A 6009-nucleotide genomic window follows, 5' to 3' on the forward strand; every position below is an offset into this window, starting at 1 on the left:
GTCATCTCCATTGGCCCCTACGTGACTCGACTGGCACAGCACTTCGGGCTCCTCAACACAGCAGCCCAATCATCCTCTCTCACTCTCATGGGCCAAATGTCCCCATAGGGTTTTTTGAGCATGCTAAGTATGAGGATGATTTAGAAATGATGTGGCATCTTCCCTCCTTAGTACCGTCTCGCCCAATCCACCAAGGAGGAGGCTCTCGAGGACATTACTGATGATGCCCCTCCATGTTACGAGGACCTACTGTCTCAGCCACCACCAGTACCGTCTCGCCCAATCCAATTCATGCGACGGCTTCATACGCTGACATCTCTGAGCGCCTAACCCGATTCAAGCAGCAGTGTTTTCAGTGCTTCGATCACATTGATGCTACACTACACCAGATTTGTCAGCACTTCCACATCTCATCGCCAACCCCACCTCGCGAACCATCTGGCGATGAAGATGTTAAAAACTTTTGTTTATTATTTTATATTTTTACTGTTATTCTACTTTATGACTACTTTTTATTTTTCTTTAAGCTTATTTTTATTAGAATTTATAATTTTTATTTAACGATTTTGAATTTTGACTATTTCCTATCGAGTAATTATTCTTCCTTATATATTTTCTAAAAGAGTTCCTGATTCTATCATAGTTATAAAAAGCTCCAACGCTCACTATTACTCAGGGACTCGAAACTCCACTGGGAAAGGTTCTTGACAACTGCCATGTCCTGCTTGACCATGACCATAACCAACTTCAGATATAATATCCATTTGGCACAGGACTTATGGACTAATGAACCTCTACCACCACCGGAGTATCCTCCTCCACCCTTACATTGATTATTCTCCAAAACTCCAGTTCAAGGAAATTCATTCATCACTCAGGAAGTTTCACTTCTCTCCCTATCTTATATTTATATTCTTTTCTATATATCTATGTTTCTACATTAAGGTCAATGTACATCTTAAGTATGGGGGTATTCATTTCACTATCAGAAAAATCCCTGAATGATTGCCTTGTTCTCTTGAAAAGCTCTCATATCATGTTTAGGATAAATTTTGATTGATTTATGACTTTTATTGATATATCTTGAATTAAAACATAGGCATTTATGCATTGATTGTTTAAACTTTAAGACATTAGGGAATCAAGCATGATAGGTTGATTTTTGAAGAATTAAAAACTTTTAGGTTGTTTCCCCAAGTTTAGGTATTATCTTGTGTTGGAATTCACAAGTTTAAACATCAAAAAGCCATAATTTTTGTGAGATCTTGAGCCTTTAGAGCATCTATTATTTCTTTCATGCTCATTTTCAATATGAGCGCATCAGTATTGAATTGCTATTCTAGAACTTGCTTGATTATGCATGTCAAGACCACACCATTTGATTTGATATGTCAAAATGATAAAGACACTTAGGTTTAATCCACTCACTCTATAAAAGCCTAACTTCACAATTAACCCTTAGTGAACCCCCTTGAGCTTAACGATCCATTCATTCATTTACCCTCGATATTAACCCATAACTCATTATTGTTGAAACTCCCTAAAGTAATTTGATCCCTATTTTTGTCGAGATTTGAGTTGGAATAATTGCTTAGCTATGTTTTATTCTATTTTTTAATTATGTGTTCTAAAAAAACATGTATACATATTAGCAGTAGTAATCTTCTGATCTAAAGAAGTTAAATTCCATATTCTGAGAAAAAAGCTCTGTTGTACGCAACTGATGACTAGTCATTTTTCTAGTTAGGCAATTTTTCAATTTAATCTCGATTCTAACTCTTTCTTTCATTTTGTGACCACACCCTCTAACCAAAGCCACGTTACAACTCTCTAAAGACCTTTTGATTGATGTTTCATCTCAATTTATAGTGGTGGAGATTTGATTTTCATGCAAGCCTATGGTAATGACTCTTCATTATTGACTATTGAGTGCTTCATTTATTGTCCTTAAACACCTCAAGTGATTTGAGTGAATCTTTAGTAAAGATGTGAAATTCTGTGATATTTTGAATCAAAGGTAATTACTTAGACAAGGGGAGACACCTATGTTTTCATGATAAAATACTCAACTTGGAAGTTTTGAAACTTTGATGTTCTTTCAGTTGAATTTTGAGATATTATCGATAGAAATTATAAGTTGAGATGAATTTTATTTTGATTATGAGTTGAGGATTTTGCTTGAGGACAAACAAATGCTTAAGTGTGGGGGTATTTGATAAACCGTAATTTATACATATTTTTATCCCATACTTAACACATTTTATGGATGACTTTTCCTTAGAATTGGTGAATTCAATGCTCCTAATGCCTTAATTTCATGTTTTATACTTAGGTAAGCATAGGAGACTGAAAAGAACGAGAAACGGGCCAAAAATAAAGAAACTAGGTCAACTTACGAAATCAACACGGCTGGGACCTCCTCACACGAGCAGACCACACGGCCGTGTCAATTTGGCAGAATCGAAGCACGACTCACACGAGTGGACCACATGCCCGTGCCTATTTCACAAGCTCGACCACGGCCTGAAGTAATCGCACACGGGCGTGTCCCTACCGAGCCCAAGTTTAGCCCAATTCGGAAAAGGCCAATTTTGAGGGTTCTTAGGCATTCCAAAGCCTATAAATACACCCTAGAGGAGGAGGATAGAGGGAGGCATAAAGTGGAATGAAGGAATTACCCAAAGAAAGCCAATTGATCCATCTCAGAAGCCAGATTCATCATCAAGACTAAAGATCTCCCCTCATTTTCCCTTCAAGAGTTTTGGGTTTTCTTTATGTTTTGTATTCATTAATCTTCTGAGATGTTTTCCTTTTTAGTTATGAACTAAATCCCCTAAATACCTAAGGGGAATGAAACCTAAGACGAATCTTGTTATTATTTTCTGAATCGTAAGATAAATATTTGGCTTGTTCTTAATTATGTGTTCTTAATTCTTGTCTTGATATTCCAGGATATTGATTCAAGTTAAGATCTTATTCAGAGGAGGAATAGACCCTGTCTAAAAGTACATTTGTCATAATTAAGCGGAGTTGGTTGCGCGCCTAGAGATAGGGTGACAAGATTTTGCTGGATTAGGGTGAAACCTAATAAGGGGATCCATAGATCAAGTTAATGCAACCCTAGAGATTTAATTAGAAAGAGATTTCAATTATTTAACCTAGGGTTAGACTCGAGAGGGATAATAATATAACTTAGGGATTTCTAAGGATCAAGTCAAATGAATAAATCGTCCGATTCACAGTCAAATAACAAGTGAAGTCTAGGTGGATTTTTCCTTAAGTATTGTCTTAATTCAATCGTTTTCCAAAAGTAATCCCCCAATTCTATTTTCTGTGAATTCTTAGTTTAGTTAATTAGTTAGTTAAAACAAACCCTCTTATTCTTATGCTAGATAATAAAAAGACAGTCATTACTAGCACTTTTAGTTCCATTAGGTTTCACAATCCGGTCTTGCTAAAACTATACTACTGTTCGATAGGTACACTTGCCTACATCGTGATAATAGTTATTTTCAAGAACGATTAATTATAAATTTATAAAACTTATCACACAAAATCACATATCATGTTACCTGATCATCCTGGACACGCATAGTAAGCTCGCCCTTCTGAACATCAATATGAGTCCTTCCGGTTGCTAAGAATGGTCTTCCTAAGATAATTGACACTTCTTTCTCTGCTTGAAAGCCTAGAAAGAAAAAATTAGCAGAGAAGATAAATTTATCTACACGTACCAATACATCCTCGATTTTTCCTTCTGGATGTGCTAAGGATCGATCCACTAATTGAAGTGTAACTGTAGTATGTCTAACTTCACCTATCCCTAACATCCTAAATATTGACATAGGCATCAAGTTAATACTTGCACCTAAGTGACATAATGTCTTACCACAATATGTTGCTCCAATGTTGCAAAGGATGGTAAAACATCCAGCATCCTTCAATTTTGAGGGTAGTTTTTCTTGAAGATATGCACTGCATTCATTCGTCAGGGCTACCATCTCAAATTCTCCAAGTCTTCCTTTTTTGGATAGGATATCTTTCATGAATTTGACGCAGTTTAGCTTTTGTTCAAGTGCTTCAACCAACGGGATGTTGATATGAAGTTGCTTGAGTATGTCTAGGAGCTTCTTGAATTGAATCTCCTACTTCTGATTTTGAAGTTTTTGAGGGTAGAGTGGTGGTGGTTTCTTTACTGGAACTAGTTTATTCGTCTTTTATGGCAATTTTGCATCTAACAAAGTTGTTAGTTTATCAGAATTAGCTGGTTCTAAAATTATCTTGTCGGGATTTGCAAATTTTGGATCTTGTGAAATTGAAATTACCTCTGAATCTTGAGCGTCAGCTTGCTCCTTTTCAGCTTCGATGGTGTTGGGCTTAACTGTCTTTCCACTCCTCAATGTCTACACTTTGCAATGCTCCATCCCTAGATTCCTTGAATTCTCCGTATCACTAGGTAAAGCACCTTGTGGTTGGTTCTTAAGTTCAGTAGCAAGCTGGCCCACTTGATTCTCCAAATTCCTTATAGTAGCGTCGTTTTTCGCCATGTATGCCTTCAATAAATTCTCTAAGCTATTGGATGATTCAGCCTGAGCTGGTTTCTGAACTTGTTGGGGGAAACTAAGCGGCTGGCTTGGTCTAGGTTGGGCGTAAGTGTTACTGGTTCCAGCCCCTTGATTACTATAGGAAAAATTGGGTGATTTCGCCATGATAGGTAATAGAAATTGGATTGTAGTCCTTGCCTTCCTCAATTTTGGTTCTGGTTACCCATGTAATATACGGATTCTAGGTTTGATGGACATTCTTCCAAAAAATTTCCTTACCCACAATAAACACAGGCTATACTTTCAAATTGATTTGGTGGCTATGTTGCAAAACTATTAGACCCATTAGTAGTAAGATTTTTTAACATTAAGGATATTGATGATACTTGAGAAGGGAGTGAAGTAAGAATGTCTACTTCATGTATTAGCAACTCATCTTCCTGACACTGCTCAATTGGTTGGCCATTGATAATTGTTGCTGGCAATCCTCTCAATGATTTCATAAGCCTCATTATAAGACTTAGAAAGGAGAGCACTGTTAGCAGAAGTGTACACTACCACCTCGTGTGAGCGTTGAGACCATTATAAAATGTCTCAAGTTGGATGCAATGTGGGATTCCATGATGAGGGCACTTTCGTAATAATTCTTTGTACCTTTCCCATGCCTCATACAAGGACTCATCATCCATTTGTTGGAAAGTAGTGATCTTGTTCCTCAACTTAGCATTCTTGCTAGACGGGAAATACTTCAATAGGAATCTTTTTGCTAACTCTTTCCGCTAACTCTTTCCATGTGGAGATTGAATTTGGTGGCAATGAGTTCAACCAGGCTCGAGCTCTGTCCCTTAGTGAATATGAGAAAAACTTCAATCTTAATGCATCTTCGGGTATTCCAGCTAACTTGAAAGAATCGCTAACTTCTGTAAACAGTCTTAAATGTAGGTGAGGATCTTCAGTAGGAATTCCACTGAATTGGCCCACAGTCTGAAGCATTTGGAACATAACTGGCTTTAGCTCGAACTGTTGTGCCTCAATTTTAGGTCTCCTAATACCCGGTTGAAGATCATGAAATATTGGTATGGCATATTGTCTTAAAGCTCTATCCCTATCATCAACAATAAGGATAGGATTTTGAGTAGGGTTTGCTCCGTTTCCTTGATATGGATTTTTGAAGTTCATCTCTTCGGTCCTTCTCTAATTTGATTGTCTTCTTCGCTCTCAAAAAGTTCTTTTTATCTCAGGGTCTACAGGGAGTAGTTCGATGATTCGGTCAATACTCGTAACCACCTGAAATAATCACAGAAAAAATTAATTAAGTTAAAAATTAAATAGAAAATAAACCAAACTGTAAAACTAACAAATTCACAAATAATGACTTTTTAAAACAGTCCCCGGCAACGGCGACAAAAACTTGGAAAGACGAAAATGTGCAAGTGTACACAATCGTAACAAGTAATAAAGTGAC

General features: G+C 37.0%; 1 non-coding gene across 1 annotated transcript; it reads left to right on the plus strand.

The window, feature by feature from the left end:
• Positions 1-5159: 5159 nt before the first annotated feature.
• Positions 5160-5266, plus strand: LOC121205375 (small nucleolar RNA R71). Its single transcript, XR_005900454.1, has one exon. It is a non-coding gene; the product is annotated as a small nucleolar RNA R71 (small nucleolar RNA).
• The last annotated feature ends 743 nt before the right edge of the window (positions 5267-6009 follow it).

Source organism: Gossypium hirsutum, chromosome A08 (assembly GCF_007990345.1).
Source record: "Gossypium hirsutum isolate 1008001.06 chromosome A08, Gossypium_hirsutum_v2.1, whole genome shotgun sequence".
Lineage (NCBI taxonomy): Eukaryota > Viridiplantae > Streptophyta > Magnoliopsida > Malvales > Malvaceae > Gossypium > Gossypium hirsutum.